Source organism: Sorex fumeus, unplaced genomic scaffold (assembly GCF_029834395.1).
Source record: "Sorex fumeus unplaced genomic scaffold, SorFum_2.1 ptg000043l, whole genome shotgun sequence".
NCBI classification, from domain to species: domain Eukaryota; kingdom Metazoa; phylum Chordata; class Mammalia; order Eulipotyphla; family Soricidae; genus Sorex; species Sorex fumeus.
Window position 1 is genome coordinate 22273022 of NW_026606100.1, and position 17366 is coordinate 22290387.

Below are 17366 nucleotides of genomic sequence, written 5' to 3' on the forward strand. Positions count from 1 at the left end.
CGCCTGGAGTTGGAATTCAGATGTTTTCCACACTCGCAGTGAAAGAATGGAAAAATCTCTAATGGAGATGCCAATGATTTCTGAATAGTTTAATAGTAAGCCTGCGAGTGTGAAAATCAGCATTCGGTTACGTGGACATTCACCAGTTGTGTAATGTAAGGCGGACTGGAGTGGAGTTTCAGATGAATTCCACATTCGCCGTGAATGAGTGGAACATTCTGTAGTGGAGATTCCAATGATTTCTGACGTCTGGGTTGTGTGGAGAGGAAAATGAAGAGCTGACCAGGGTTGCATGGATAGCCCGATGAACAGCACGCCTGTGAGTGTGAACAGGCCGCTGAAAACCAGCATTGGGCTACTTGGACATTCACCAATGGTGTAACGAAAGACTGCGTGGAGTGGAGATTGAGATGAATTCCAGATTCGCAGTGAATGAATAGCAGAGTCTGTCGAGGAGATTCCAATGATTTCTGACATCTGTGTTGTATCGACAGGAAAATGAAGAGCTGACCTGGTTTGAGTGGATAGCCAGAAGAACAGCACGCCTGCGAGTGTGAACAGGCCGCAGAACACAAGCACTGCATTACTTGGACATTTACCTGTGGTGTAAAGGAAGTCTGCCTTCAAGTGGATATTGAGATGAATATCAGATTCGCAGTGAACCAATGGCACATTCTCTAGCGGAGTTTCCATTTTTTTCTGACATCTGGGTTTCGTGACCAGGAAAATGAAGGGCTGACCATGTTTGATTAGATAATCAATTGAACAGAACGCCAGCGAGAGTGACCAGGACGGTGAAAATCAGAATTGGATTACTGGAACATTAACCAGTGGTGTAACATTAAACTTCCTGGAGTGCAGATGCAGATGAATTCCAGATTCGCAGTGAATGAACGGAACATTCTGTAGTCGAGATTCCAATGATTTCTGAAGTCTGGGTTGTGTGCGCAGGAATATGAAGAGCTGACCATGGTTGAGTGGATATCCAGTTAAACAACACGCCTGGGAATGTGAACAGGCCTCTGAAAACCAGCATTGGTTTACTTATACATTTACCAGTGGTGTAACGAAAGTCTGCCTTTATTTGGAGATGGAGATGAATTTCAGATTCTCAGTGAATGAATGGCACATTCAGGGGTGGAGATTCCAATGATTTTTGAAGTCGGGGTTGTGTGGACAGGAAAATGAAGAATTGACCAGGGTTGAGTGGATAGCCAGTAGAACAGCAAGCCTACGAGTGTGAACAGGCCGCTGAAAGACAGCATTGGGTTACTTGGACATTCACCAGTGGTGGAACGAAAACTCGCCTGGAGTTGGAATTCAGATGTTTTCCAAAGTCGCAGTGAATGAATGGAAAAATCTCTAATGGAGATGCCAATGATTTCTGAATAGTTTAATAGTAAGCCTGCGTGTGTGATAATCAGCATTCGGTTTACTCGGACGTTCACCTGTGGTGTAACGAAAGCCTACCTGGATTTGCAGATTCAGATGAATTCCAGATTCGGAATGAATGAATGGAAAATTCTGTAGTGGAGATTCCAATGATTTCTGACGTCTGGGTTGTGCGGAGAGGAAAATGAAGAGCTGGACAGCCAGATTAACAGCACGCCTGCGAGTGTCAACAGGCCGATGAAAACCAGCCTTGAGTTTCTTGGACATTCACCAGTGGAGTAAAAAATGACGACCTCCTGTGGAGATTGAGATGAATTCCAGATTCTCAGTGAATGAATGACACATTCTGTAGTGGAGATTCCAATGATTTCTGAAGTATGGGTTGTGTTGACAGGAAAATGAAGAGACTACCAGAGTTGTGTCGACAGGCAGTAGAACAGCACGCCTGCGGGTTTGAATAGGCAGCTGAATACCTGCATTGGGTTACTTGGACATTCACCAGTGGTGTAAAGAAAGTCTACTTGCAGTGGATATTGAGGAAGAATTCCAGATTCAGATTGAATTAATAGAACATTTTATAGTGGAGAATCCAATGATTTCTGCTGTCTGTTTTGTGTAGAAAGGAAAATGAAGAGCTGACCAGAGTTTAGTGCATAGCCAGTTTAACAGCACGCCTGTGAGTGTGAACAGGCCGCTGAAAACCAGAACTTACTTGAACTTTCACCAGTGGTGAAACCAAAGCCTGTGTGGAGTAGAGATTGCGATGAGTTCCAGATTCAGCGAATGAATGGCACACTCTCTAGTGGAGATTCCAAAGATTGCTGTAGTCTGGGTTGTGAGTACAGGAAAATGAAGTGTTTTCCAGGTTTGAGTGGATAGCCAGTAGAACAGCACGCCTGTGAGAGTGAACAGGCCGCTGAAAACCAGCATTGGGCTACTTGGACATTCACCAATGGTGTAACGAAAGACTGCGTGGAGTGGAGATTGAGATGAATTCCAGATTCGCAGTGAATGAATAGCAGAGTCTGTCGAGGAGATTCCAATGATTTCTGACATCTGTGTTGTATCGACAGGAAAATGAAGAGCTGACCTGGTTTGAGTGGATAGCCAGAAGAACAGCACGCCTGCGAGTGTGAACAGGCCGCAGAACACAAGCACTGCATTACTTGGACATTTACCTGTGGTGTAAAGGAAGTCTGCCTTCAAGTGGATATTGAGATGAATATCAGATTCGCAGTGAACGAATGGCACATTCTCTAGCGGAGATTCCATTTTTTTCTGACATCTGGGTTTCGTGACCAGGAAAATGAAGGGCTGACCATGTTTGATTAGATAATCTATTGAACAGAACGCCAGCGAGAGTGACCAGGACTGTGAAAATCAGAATTGGATTACTGGAACATTAACCAGTGGTGTAACATTAAACTTCCTGGAGTGCAGATGCAGATGAATTCCAGATTCGCAGTGAATGAACGGAACATTCTGTAGTCGAGATTCCAATGATTTCTGAAGTCTGGGTTGTGTGCGCAGGAATATGAAGAGCTGACCAGGGTTGAGTGGATATCCAGTTAAACAACACGCCTGGGAATGTGAACAGGCCTCTGAAAACCAGCATTGGTTTACTTGTACATTTACCAGTGGTGTAACGAAAGTCTGCCTTTATTTGGAGATGGAGATGAATTTCAGATTCTCAGTGAATGAATGGCACATTCAGGGGTGGAGATTCCAATGATTTTTGAAGTCGGGGTTGTGTGGACAGGAAAATGAAGAATTGACCAGGGTTGAGTGGATAGCCAGTAGAACAGCAAGCCTACGAGTGTGAACAGGCCGCTGAAAGACAGCATTGGGTTACTTGGACATTCACCAGTGGTGGAACGAAAACTCGCCTGGAGTTGGAATTCAGATGTTTTCCAAAGTCGCAGTGAATGAATGGAAAAATCTCTAATGGAGATGCCAATGATTTCTGAATAGTTTAATAGTAAGCCTGCGTGTGTGATAATCAGCATTCGGTTTACTCGGACGTTCACCTGTGGTGTAACGAAAGCCTACCTGGATTTGCAGATTCAGATGAATTCCAGATTCGGAATGAATGAATGGAAAATTCTGTAGTGGAGATTCCAATGATTTCTGACGTCTGGGTTGTGCGGAGAGGAAAATGAAGAGCTGGACAGCCAGATTAACAGCACGCCTGCGAGTGTCAACAGGCCGATGAAAACCAGCCTTGAGTTTCTTGGACATTCACCAGTGGAGTAAAAAATGACGACCTCCTGTGGAGGTTGAGATGAATTCCAGATTCTCAGTGAATGAATGACACATTCTGTAGTGGAGATTCCAATGATTTCTGAAGTATGGTTTGTGTTGACAAAAAAATGAAGAGACTACCAGAGTTGTGTCGACAGGCAGTAGAACAGCACGCCTGCGGGTTTGAATAGGCAGCTGAATACCTGCATTGGGTTACTTGGACATTCACTAGTGGTGTAAAGAAAGTCTACTTGCAGTGGATATTAAGGAAGAATTCCAGATTCAGATTGAATTAATAGAACATTTTATAGTGGAGAATCCAATGATTTCTGCTGTCTGTTTTGTGTAGAAAGGAAAATGAAGAGCTGACCAGAGTTTAGTGCATAGCCAGTTTAACAGCACGCCTGTGAGTGTGAACAGGCCGCTGAAAACTAGAACTTACTTGAACTTTCACCAGTGGTGAAACCAAAGCCTGTGTGGAGGAGAGATTGCGATGAGTTCCAGATTCAGCGAATGAATGGCACACTCTCTAGTGGAGATTCCAAAGATTTCTGTAGTCTGGGTTGTGAGTACAGGAAAATGAAGTGTTTTCCAGGTTTGAGTGGATAGCCAGTAGAACAGCACGCCTGTGAGAGTGAACAGGTTGCTGAAAACCAGCACTGTGTTTCTTGGATATTCACCAGCAGTGTAACGAACACCTGCATGGAGTGGAGATTCAGAAGAATTCCGGATACGCAGTGAATGAATGGAACATTCTGTACTGGAGATAATAATGGTTTCTGAAGGCTGGGTTGTGTGGACAGGAAAATGAAGGGCTGACTAGTGTTGAGTGGATAGCCAGTTGAACATCACCCCTGCGACTGTGAACAGGTCGCAAAAATCCAGCATTGTGTACTTGGACATTCACAAGTGGTGTAACGAAAATCTGCCTGGAGTGGACATACAAATGAATTCCAGAGTCGCCGTGAATGTTTGGAACATTCTGTAGTGGAGATTCCAATGATTTCTGAAGTCTCGCTTTTGTGGACAGGAAAATGAAGAGCTGACCAGCGTTGAGTGTATAGCCAGGTGAACAGCATGCCTGCGAGTCGGAACAGGCCGCTGAGAGCCAGCAATGGGTTACTTGGACATTCACCAGTGGTGTAACGAAAATTCGCCTGGAGTTGGAATTCAGATGTTTTCCACACTCGTAGTGAAAGAATGGAAAAATCTCTAATGGAGATGCCAATGATTTCTGAATAGTTTAATAGTAAGCCTGCGAGTGTGAAAATCAGCATTCGGTTACGTGGACATTCACCAGTTGTGTAATGTAAGGCGGACTGCAGTGGAGTTTCAGATGAATTCCACATTCGCCGTGAATGAGTGGAACATTCTGTAGTGGAGATTCCAATGATTTCTGACGTCTGGGTTGTGTGGAGAGGAAAATGAAGAGCTGACCAGGGTTGCATGGATAGCCCGATGAACAGCACGCCTGTGAGTGTGAACAGGCCGCTGAAAACCAGCATTGGGCTACTTGGACATTCACCAATGGTGTAACGAAAGACTGCGTGGAGTGGAGATTGAGATGAATTCCAGATTCGCAGTGAATGAATAGCAGAGTCTGTCGAGGAGATTCCAATGATTTCTGACATCTGTGTTGTATCGACAGGAAAATGAAGAGCTGACCTGGTTTGATTGGATAGCCAGAAGAACAGCACGCCTGCGAGTGTGAACAGGCCGCAGAACACAAGCACTGCATTACTTGGACATTTACCTGTGGTGTAAAGGAAGTCTGCCTTCAAGTGGATATTGAGATGAATATCAGATTCGCAGTGAACGAATGGCACATTCTCTAGCGGAGATTCCATTTTTTTCTGACATCTGGGTTTCGTGACCAGGAAAATGAAGGGCTGACCATGTTTGATTAGATAATCAATTGAACAGAACGCCAGCGAGAGTGACCAGGACGGTGAAAATCAGAATTGGATTACTGGAACATTAACCAGTGGTGTAACATTAAACTTCCTGGAGTGCAGATGCAGATGAATTCCAGATTCACAGTGAATGAACGGAACATTCTGTCGTCGAGATTCCAATGATTTCTGAAGTCTGGGTTGTGTGCGCAGGAATATGAAGAGCTGACCAGGGTTGAGTGGATATCCAGTTAAACAACACGCCTGGGAATGTGAACAGGCCTCTGAAAACCAGCATTGGTTTACTTGTACATTTACCAGTGGTGTAACGAAAGTCTGCCTTTATTTGGAGATGGAGATGAATTTCAGATTCTCAGTGAATGAATGGCACATTCAGGGGTGGAGATTCCAATGATTTTTGAAGTCGGGGTTGTGTGGACAGGAAAATGAAGAATTGACCAGGGTTGAGTGGATAGCCAGTAGAACAGCATGCCTCCGAGTGTGAACAGGCCGCTGAAAGACAGCATTGGGTTACTTGGACATTCACCAGTGGTGGAACGGAAACTCGCCTGGAGTTGGAATTCAGATGTTTTCCAAAGTCGCAGTGAATGAATGGAAAAATCTCTAATGGAGATGCCAATGATTTCTGAATAGTTTAATAGTAAGCCTGCGTGTGTGATAATCAGCATTCGGTTTACTCGGACGTTCACCTGTGGTGTAACGAAAGCCTACCTGGATTTGCAGATTCAGATGAATTCCAGATTCGGAATGAATGAATGGAAAATTCTGTAGTGGAGATTCCAATGATTTCTGACGTCTGGGTTGTGCGGAGAGGAAAATGAAGAGCTGGACAGCCAGATTAACAGCACGCCTGCGAGTGTCAACAGGCCGATGAAAACCAGCCTTGAGTTTCTTGGACATTCACCAGTGGAGTAAAAAATGACGACCTCCTGTGGAGGTTGAGATGAATTCCAGATTCTCAGTGAATGAATGACACATTCTGTAGTGGAGATTCCAATGATTTCTGAAGTATGGGTTGTGTTGACAGGAAAATGAAGAGCCTACCAGAGTTGTGTCGACAGGCAGTAGAACAGCACGCCTGCGGGTTTGAATAGGCAGCTGAATACCTGCATTGGGTTACTTGGACATTCACCAGTGGTGTAAAGAAAGTCTACTTGCAGTGGATATTGAGGAAGAATTCCAGATTCAGATTGAATTAATAGAACATTTTATAGTGGAGAATCCAATGATTTCTGCTGTCTGTTTTGTGTAGAAAGGAAAATGAAGAGCTGACCAGAGTTTAGTGCATAGCCAGTTTAACAGCACGCCTGTGAGTGTGAACAGGCCGCTGAAAACCAGAATTGGGTTACTTGAACTTTCACCAGTGGTGAAACCAAAGCCTGTGTGGAGTAGAGATTGCGATGAGTTCCAGATTCAGCGAATGAATGGCACACTCTCTAGTGGAGATTCCAAAGATTTCTGTAGTCTGGGTTGTGAGTACAGGAAAATGAAGTGTTTTCCAGGTTTAAGTGGATAGCCAGTAGAACAGCACGCCTGTGAGAGTGAACAGGCTGCGGAAAACCAGCATTGTGTTTCTTGGATATTCACCAGCAGTGTAACGAACACCTGCATGGAGTGGAGATTCAGAAGAATTCCGGATACGCAGTGAATGAATGGAATATTCTGTACTGGAGATAATAATGGTTTCTGAAGGCTGGGTTGTGTGGACAGGAAAATGAAGGGCTGACTAGGGTTGAGTGGATAGCCAGTTTAACATCACCCCTGCGACTGTGAACAGGTCGCAAAAATCCAGCATTGTGTACTTGGACATTCACAAGTGGTGTAACGAAAATCTGCCTGGAGTGGACATACAAATGAATTCCAGAGTCGCCGTGAATGTTTGGAACATTCTGTAGTGGAGATTCCAATGATTTCTGAAGTCTCGCTTTTGTGGACAGGAAAATGAAGAGCTGACCAGCGTTGAGTGTATAGCCAGGTGAACAGCATGCCTGCGAGTCGGAACAGGCCGCTGAGAGCCAGCAATGGGTTACTTGGACATTCACCAGTGGTGTAACGAAAATTCGCCTGGAGTTGGAATTCAGATGTTTTCCAAACTCGCAGTGAAAGAATGGAAAAATCTCTAATGGAGATGCCAATGATTTCTGAATAGTTTAATAGTAAGCCTGCGAGTGTGAAAATCAGCATTCGGTTACGTGGACATTCACCAGTTGTGTAATGTAAGGCAGACTGGAGTGGAGTTTCAGATGAATTACACATTCGCCGTGAATGAGTGGAACATTCTGTAGTGGAGATTCCAATGATTTCTGACGTCTGGGTTGTGTGGAGAGGAAAATGAAGAGCTGACCAGGGTTGCATGGATAGCCCGATGAACAGCACGCCTGTGACTGTGAACAGGCCGCTGAAAACCAGCATTGGGCTACTTGGACATTCACCAATGGTGTAACGAAAGACTGCGTGGAGTGGAGATTGAGATGAATTCCAGATTCGCAGTGAATGAATAGCAGAGTCTGTCGAGGAGATTCCAATGATTTCTGACATCTGTGTTGTATCGACAGGAAAATGAAGAGCTGACCTGGTTTGAGTGGATAGCCAGAAAAACAGCACGCCTGCGAGGGTGAACAGGACGCAGAACACAAGCACTGCATTACTTGGACATTTACCTGTGGTGTAAAGGAAGTCTGCCTTCAAGTGGATATTGAGATGAATATCAGATTCGCAGTGAACGAATGGCACATTCTCTAGCGGAGATTCCATTTTTTTCTGACATCTGGGTTTCGTGACCAGGAAAATGAAGGGCTGACCATGTTTGATTAGATAATCAATTGAACAGAACGCCAGCGAGAGTGACCAGGACGGTGAAAATCAGAATTGGATTACTGGAACATTAACCAGTGGTGTAACATTAAACTTCCTGGAGTGCAGATGCAGATGAATTCCAGATTTGCAGTGAATGAACGGAACATTCTGTAGTCGAGATTCCAATGATTTCTGAAGTCTGGGTTGTGTGCGCAGGAATATGAAGAGCTGACCAGGGTTGAGTGGATATCCAGTTAAACAACACGCCTGGAAATGTGAACAGGCCTCTGAAAACCAGCATTGGTTTACTTGTACATTTACCAGTGGTGTAACGAAAGTCTGCCTTTATTTGGAGATGGAGATGAATTTCAGATTCTCAGTGAATGAATGGCACATTCAGGGGTGGAGATTCCAATGATTTTTGAAGTCGGGGTTGTGTGGACAGGAAAATGAAGAATTGACCAGGGTTGAGTGGATAGCCAGTAGAACAGCATGCCTACGAGTGTGAACAGGCCGCTGAAAGACAGCATTGGGTTACTTGGACATTCACCAGTGGTGGAACGAAAACTCGCCTGGAGTTGGAATTCAGATGTTTTCCAAAGTCGCAGTGAATGAATGGAAAAATCTCTAATGGAGATGCCAATGATTTCTGAATAGTTTAATAGTAAGCCTGCGTGTGTGATAATCAGCATTCGGTTTACTCGGACGTTCACCTGTGGTGTAACGAAAGCCTACCTGGATTTGCAGATTCAGATGAATTCCAGATTCGGAATGAATGAATGGAAAATTTTGTAGTGGAGATTCCAATGATTTCTGACGTCTGGGTTGTGCGGAGAGGAAAATGAAGAGCTGACCAGGGTTTTATGGACAGCCAGATTAACAGCACGCCTGCGAGTGTCAACAGGCCGATGAAAACCAGCCTTGAGTTTCTTGGACATTCACCAGTGGAGTAAAAAATGACGACCTCCTGTGGAGATTGAGATGAATTCCAGATTCTCAGTGAATGAATGACACATTCTATAGTGGAGATTCCAATGATTTCTGAAGTATGGGTTGTGTTGACAGGAAAATGAAGAGCCTACCAGAGTTGTGTCGACAGGCAGTAGAACAGCACGCCTGCGGGTTTGAATAGGCAGCTGAATACCTGCATTGGGTTACTTGGACATTCACCAGTGGTGTAAAGAAAGTCTACTTGCAGTGGATATTGAGGAAGAATTCCAGATTCAGATTGAATTAATAGAACCTTTTATAGTGGAGAATCCAATGATTTCTGCTGTCTGTTTTGTGTAGAAAGGAAAATGAAGAGCTGACCAGAGTTTAGTGCATAGCCAGTTTAACAGCACGCCTGTGAGTGTGAACAGGCCGCTGAAAACCAGAATTGGGTTACTTGAACTTTCACCAGTGGTGAAACCAAAGCCTGTGTGGAGTAGAGATTGCGATGAGTTCCAGATTCAGCGAATGAACGGCACACTCTCTAGTGGAGATTCCAAAGATTTCTGTAGTCTGGGTTGTGAGTACAGGAAAATGAAGTGTTTTCCAGGTTTGAGTGGATAGCCAGTAGAACAGCACGCCTGTAAGAGTGAACAGGCTGCTGAAAAACAGCATTGTGTTTCTTGGATATTCACCAGCAGTGTAACGAACAACTGCATGGAGTGGAGATTCAGAAGAATTCCGGATACGCAGTGAATGAATGGAACATTCTGTACTGGAGATAATAATGGTTTCTGAAGGCTGGGTTGTGTGGACAGGAAAATGAAGGGCTGACTAGGGTTGAGTGGATAGCCAGTTGAACATCACCCCTGCGACTGTGAACAGGTCGCAAAAATCCAGCATTGTGTACTTGAACATTCACAAGTGGTGTAACGAAAATCTGTCTGGAGTGGACATACAAATGAATTCCAGAGTCGCCGTGAATGTTTGGAACATTCTGTAGTGGAGATTCCAATGATTTCTGAAGTCTCGCTTTTGTGGACAGGAAAATGAAGAGCTGACCAGCGATGAGTGTATAGCCAGGTGAACAGCATGCCTGCGAGTCGGAACAGGCCGCTGAGAGAGAGCAATGGGTTACTTGGACATTCACCAGTGGTGTAACGAAAATTCGCCTGGAGTTGGAATTCAGATGTTTTCCAAACTCGCAGTGAAAGAATGGAAAAATCTCTAATGGAGATGCCAATGATTTCTGAATAGTTTAATAGTAAGCCTGCGAGTGTGAAAATCAGCATTCGGTTACGTGGACATTCACCAGTTGTGTAATGTAAGGCGGACTGCAGTGGAGTTTCAGATGAATTCCACATTCGCCGTGAATGAGTGGAACATTCTGTAGTGGAGATTCCAATGATTTCTGACGTCTGGGTTGTGTGGAGAGGAAAATGAAGAGCTGACCAGGGTTGCATGGATAGCCCGATGAACAGCACGCCTGTGAGTGTGAACAGGCCGCTGAAAACCAGCATTGGGCTACTTGGACATTCACCAATGGTGTAACGAAAAACTGCGTGGAGTGGAGATTGAGATGAATTCCAGATTCGCAGTGAATGAATAGCAGAGTCTGTCGAGGAGATTCCAATGATTTCTGACATCTGTGTTGTATCGACAGGAAAATGAAGAGCTGACCTGGTTTGAGTGGATAGCCAGAAGAACAGCACGCCTGCGAGTGTCAACAGGCCGATGAAAACCAGCCTTGAGTTTCTTGGACATTCACCAGTGGAGTAAAAAATGACGACCTCCTGTGGAGATTGAGATGAATTCCAGATTCTCAGTGAATGAATGACACATTCTGTAGTGGAGATTCCAATGATTTCTGAAGTATGGGTTGTGTTGACAGGAAAATGAAGAGCCTACCAGAGTTGTGTCGACAGGCAGTAGAACAGCACGCCTGCGGGTTTGAATAGGCAGCTGAATACCTGCATTGGGTTACTTGGACATTCACCAGTGGTGTAAAGAAAGTCTACTTGCAGTGGATATTGAGGAAGAATTCCAGATTCAGATTGAATTAATAGAACCTTTTATAGTGGAGAATCCAATGATTTCTGCTGTCTGTTTTGTGTAGAAAGGAAAATGAAGAGCTGACCAGAGTTTAGTGCATAGCCAGTTTAACAGCACGCCTGTGAGTGTGAACAGGCCGCTGAAAACCAGAATTGGGTTACTTGAACTTTCACCAGTGGTGAAACCAAAGCCTGTGTGGAGTAGAGATTGCGATGAGTTCCAGATTCAGCGAATGAATGGCACACTCTCTAGTGGAGATTCCAAAGATTTCTGTAGTCTGGGTTGTGAGTACAGGAAAATGAAGTGTTTTCCAGGTTTGAGTGGATAGCCAGTAGAACAGCACGCCTGTGAGAGTGAACAGGCTGCTGAAAACCAGCATTGTGTTTCTTGGATATTCACCAGCAGTGTAACAAACACCTGCATGGAGTGGAGATTCAGAAGAATTCCGGATACGCAGTGAATGAATGGAACATTCTGTACTGGAGATAATAATGGTTTCTGAAGGCTGGGTTGTGTGGACAGGAAAATGAAGGGCTGACTAGGGTTGAGTGGATAGCCAGTTGAACATCACCCCTGCGACTGTGAACAGGTCGCAAAAATCCAGCATTGTGTACTTGGACATTCACAAGTGGTGTAACGAAAATCTGCCTGGAGTGGACATACAAATGAATTCCAGAGTCGCCGTGAATGCTTGGAACATTCTGTAGTGGAGATTCCAATGATTTCTGAAGTCTCGCTTTTGTGGACAGGAAAATGAAGAGCTGACCAGCGATGAGTGTATAGCCAGGTGAACAGCATGCCTGCGAGTCGGAACAGGCCGCTGAGAGCCAGCAATGGGTTACTTGGACATTCACCAGTGGTGTAACGAAAATTCGTCTGGAGTTGGAATTCAGATGTTTTCCAAACTCGCAGTGAAAGAATGGAAAAATCTCTAATGGAGATGCCAATGATTTCTGAATAGTTTAATAGTAAGCCTGCGAGTGTGAAAATCAGCATTCGGTTACGTGGACATTCACCAGTTGTGTAATGTAAGGCGGACTGGAGTGGAGTTTCAGATGAATTCCACATTCGCCGTGAATGAGTGGAACATTCTGTAGTGGAGATTCCAATGATTTCTGACGTCTGGGTTGTGTGGAGAGGAAAATGAAGAGCTGACCAGGGTTGCATGGATAGCCCGATGAACAGCACGCCTGTGAGTGTGAACAGGCCGCTGAAAACCAGCATTGGGCTACTTGGACATTCACCACTGGTGTAACGAAAAACTGCGTGGAGTGGAGATTGAGATGAATTCCAGATTCGCAGTGAATGAATAGCAGAGTCTGTCGAGGAGATTCCAATGATTTCTGACATCTGTGTTGTATCGACAGGAAAATGAAGAGCTGACCTGGTTTGAGTGGATAGCCAGAAGAACAGCACGCCTGCGAGTGTGAACAGGCCGCAGAACACAAGCACTGCATTACTTGGACATTTACCTGTGGTGTAAAGGAAGTCTGCCTTCAAGTGGATATTGAGATGAATATCAGATTCGCAGTGAACGAATGGCACATTCTCTAGCGGAGATTCCATTTTTTTCTGACATCTGGGTTTCGTGACCAGGAAAATGAAGGGCTGACCATGTTTGATTAGATAATCAATTGAACAGAACGCCAGCGAGAGTGACCAGGACGGTGAAAATCAGAATTGGATTACTGGAACATTAACCAGTGGTGTAACATTAAACTTCCTGGAGTGCAGATGCAGATGAATTCCAGATTCGCAGTGAATGAACGGAACATTCTGTAGTCGAGATTCCAATGATTTCTAAAGTCTGGGTTGTGTGCGCAGGAGTATGAAGAGCTGACCAGGATTGAGTGGATATCCAGTTAAACAAGACGCCTGGGAATGTGAACAGGCCTCTGAAAACCAGCATTGGTTTACTTGTACATTTACCAGTGGTGTAACGAAAGTCTGCCTTTATTTGGAGATGGAGATGAATTTCAGATTCTCAGTGAATGAATGGCACATTCAGGGGTGGAGATTCCAATGATTTTTGAAGTCGGGGTTGTGTGGACAGGAAAATGAAGAATTGACCAGGGTTGAGTGGATAGCCAGTAGAACAGCATGCCTACGAGTGTGAACAGGCCGCTGAAAGACAGCATTGGGTTACTTGGACATTCACCAGTGGTGGAACGAAAACTCGCCTGGAGTTGGTATTCAGATGTTTTCCAAAGTCGCAGTGAATGAATGGAAAAATCTCTAATGGAGATGCCAATGATTTCTGAATAGTTTAATAGTAAGCCTGCGTGTGTGATAATCAGCATTCGGTTTACTCGGACGTTCACCTGTGGTGTAACGAAAGCCTACCTGGATTTGCAGATTCAGATGAATTCCAGATTCGGAATGAATGAATGGAAAATTCTGTAGTGGAGATTCCAATGATTTCTGACGTCTGGGTTGTGCGGAGAGGAAAATGAAGAGCTGACCAGGGTTTTATGGACAGCCAGATTAACAGCACGCCTGCGAGTGTCAACAGGCCGATGAAAACCAGCCTTGAGTTTCTTGGACATTCACCAGTGGAGTAAAAAATGACGACCTCCTGTGGAGATTGAGATGAATTCCAGATTCTCAGTGAATGAATGACACATTCTGTAGTGGAGATTCCAATGATTTCTGAAGTATGGGTTGTGTTGACAGGAAAATGAAGAGCCTACCAGAGTTGTGTCGACAGGCAGTAGAACAGCACGCCTGCGGGTTTGAATAGGCAGCTGAATACCTGCATTGGGTTACTTGGACATTCACCAGTGGTGTAAAGAAAGTCTACTTGCAGTGGATATTGAGGAAGAATTCCAGATTCAGATTGAATTAATAGAACCTTTTATAGTGGAGAATCCAATGATTTCTGCTGTCTGTTTTGTGTAGAAAGGAAAATGAAGAGCTGACCAGAGTTTAGTGCATAGCCAGTTTAACAGCACGCCTGTGAGTATGAACAGGCCGCTGAAAACCAGAACTTACTTGAACTTTCACCAGTGGTGAAACCAAAGCCTGTGTGGAGTAGAGATTGCGATGAGTTCCAGATTCAGAGAATGAATGTCACACTCTCTAGTGGAGATTTCAAAGATTTCTGTAGTCTGGGTTGTGAGTACAGGAAAATGAAGTGTTTTCCAGGTTTGAGTGGATAGCCAGTAGAACAGCACGCCTGTGAGAGTGAACAGGTTGCTGAAAACCAGCATTGTGTTTCTTGGATATTCACCAGCAGTGTAACGAACACCTGCATGGAGTGGAGATTCAGAAGAATTCCGGATACGCAGTGAATGAATGGAACATTCTGTACTTGAGATAATAATGGTTTCTGAAGGCTGGGTTGTGTGGACAGGAAAATGAAGGGCTGACTAGGGTTGAGTGGATAGCCAGTTGAACATCACCCCTGCGACTGTGAACAGGTCGCAAAAATCCAGCATTGTGTACTTGGACATTCACAAGTGGTGTAACGAAAATCTGCCTGGAGTGGACATACAAATGAATTCCAGAGTCGCCGTGAATGTTTGGAACATTCTGTAGTGGAGATTCCAATGATTTCTGAAGTCTCGCTTTTGTGGACAGGAAAATGAAGAGCTGACCAGCGTTGAGTGTATAGCCAGGTGAACAGCATGCCTGCGAGTCGGAACAGGCCGCTGAGAGCCAGCAATGGGTTACTTGGACATTCACCAGTGGTGTAACGAAAATTCGCCTGGAGTTGGAATTCAGATGTTTTCCAAACTCGCAGTGAAAGAATGGAAAAATCTCTAATGGAGATGCCAATGATTTCTGAATAGTTTAATAGTAAGCCTGTGAGTGTGAAAATCAGCATTCGGTTACGTGGACATTCACCAGTTGTGTAATGTAAGGCGGACTGGAGTGGAGTTTCAGATGAATTGCACATTCGCCGTGAATGAGTGGAACATTCTGTAGTGGAGATTCCAATGATTTCTGACGTCTGGGTTGTGTGGAGAGGAAAATGAAGAGCTGACCAGGGTTGCATGGATAGCCCGATGAACAGCACGCCTGTGAGTGTGAACAGGCCGCTGAAAACCAGCATTGGGCTACTTGGACATTCACCAATGGTGTAACGAAAGACTGCGTGGAGTGGAGATTGAGATGAATTCCAGATTCGCAGTGAATGAATAGCAGAGTCTGTCGAGGAGATTCCAATGATTTCTGACATCTGTGTTGTATCGACAGGAAAATGAAGAGCTGACCTGGTTTGAGTGGATAGCCAGAAGAACAGCACGCCTGCGAGTGTGAACAGGCCGCAAAACACAAGCACTGCATTACTTGGACATTTACCTGTGGTGTAAAGGAAGTCTGCCTTCAAGTGGATATTGAGATGAATATCAGATTCGCAGTGAACGAATGGCACATTCTCTAGCGGAGATTCCATTTTTTTCTGACATTTGGGTTTCGTGACCAGGAAAATGAAGGGCTGACCATGTTTGATTAGATAATCAATTGAACAGAACGCCAACGAGAGTGACCAGGACGATGAAAATCAGAATTGGATTACTGGAACATTAACCAGTGGTGTAACATTAAACTTCCTGGAGTGCAGATGCAGATGAATTCCAGATTCGCAGTGAATGAACGGAACATTCTGTAGTCTAGATTCCAATGATTTCTGAAGTCTGGGTTGTGTGCGCAGGAGTATGAAGAGCTGACCAGGGTTGAGCGGATATCCAGTTAAACAACACGCCTGGGAATGTGAACAGGCCTCTGAAAACCAGCATTGGTTTACTTGTACATTTACCAGTGGTGTAACGAAAGTCTGCCTTTATTTGGAGATGGAGATGAATTTCAGATTCTCAGTGAATGAATGGCACATTCAGGGGTGGAGATTCCAATGATTTTTGAAGTCGGGGTTGTGTGGACAGGAAAATGAAGAATTGACCAGGGTTGAGTGGATAGCCAGTAGAACAGCATGCCTACGAGTGTGAACAGGCCGCTGAAAGACAGCATTGGGTTACTTGGACATTCACCAGTGGTGGAACGAAAACTCGCCTGGAGTTGGAATTCAGATGTTTTCCAAAGTCGCAGTGAATGAATGGAAAAATCTCTAATGGAGATGCCAATGATTTCTGAATAGTTTAATAGTAAGCCTGCGTGTGTGATAATCAGCATTCGGTTTACTCGGACGTTCACCTGTGGTGTAACGAAAGCCTACCTGGATTTGCAGATTCAGATGAATTCCAGATTCGGAATGAATGAATGGAAAATTTTGTAGTGGAGATTCCAATGATTTCTGACGTCTGGGTTGTGCGGAGAGGAAAATGAAGAGCTGACCAGGGTTTTATGGACAGCCAGATTAACAGCACGCCTGCGAGTGTCAACAGGCCGATGAAAACCAGCCTTGAGTTTCTTGGACATTCACCAGTGGAGTAAAAAATGACGACCTCCTGTGGAGATTGAGATGAATTCCAGATTCTCAGTGAATGAATGACACATTCTGTAGTGGAGATTCCAATGATTTCTGAAGTATGGGTTGTGTTGACAGGAAAATGAAGAGCCTACCAGAGTTGTGTCGACAGGCAGTAGAACAGCACGCCTGCGGGTTTGAATAGGCAGCTGAATACCTGCATTGGGTTACTTGGACATTCACCAGTGGTGTAAAGAAAGTCTACTTGCAGTGGATATTGAGGAAGAATTCCAGATTCAGATTGAATTAATAGAACCTTTTATAGTGGAGAATCCAATGATTTCTGCTGTCTGTTTTGTGTAGAAAGGAAAATGAAGAGCTGACCAGAGTTTAGTGCATAGCCAGTTTAACAGCACGCCTGTGCGTATGAACAGGCCGCTGAAAACCAGAACTTACATGAACTTTCACCAGTGGTGAAACCAAAGCCTGTGTGGAGTAGAGATTGCGATGAGTTCCAGATTCAGCGAATGAATGGCACACTCTCTAGTGGAGATTCCAAAGATTTCTGTAGTCTGGGTTGTGAGTACAGGAAAATGAAGTGTTTTCCAGGTTTGAGTGGATAGCCAGTAGAACAGCACGCCTGTGAGAGTGAACAGGTTGCTGAAAACCAGCATTGT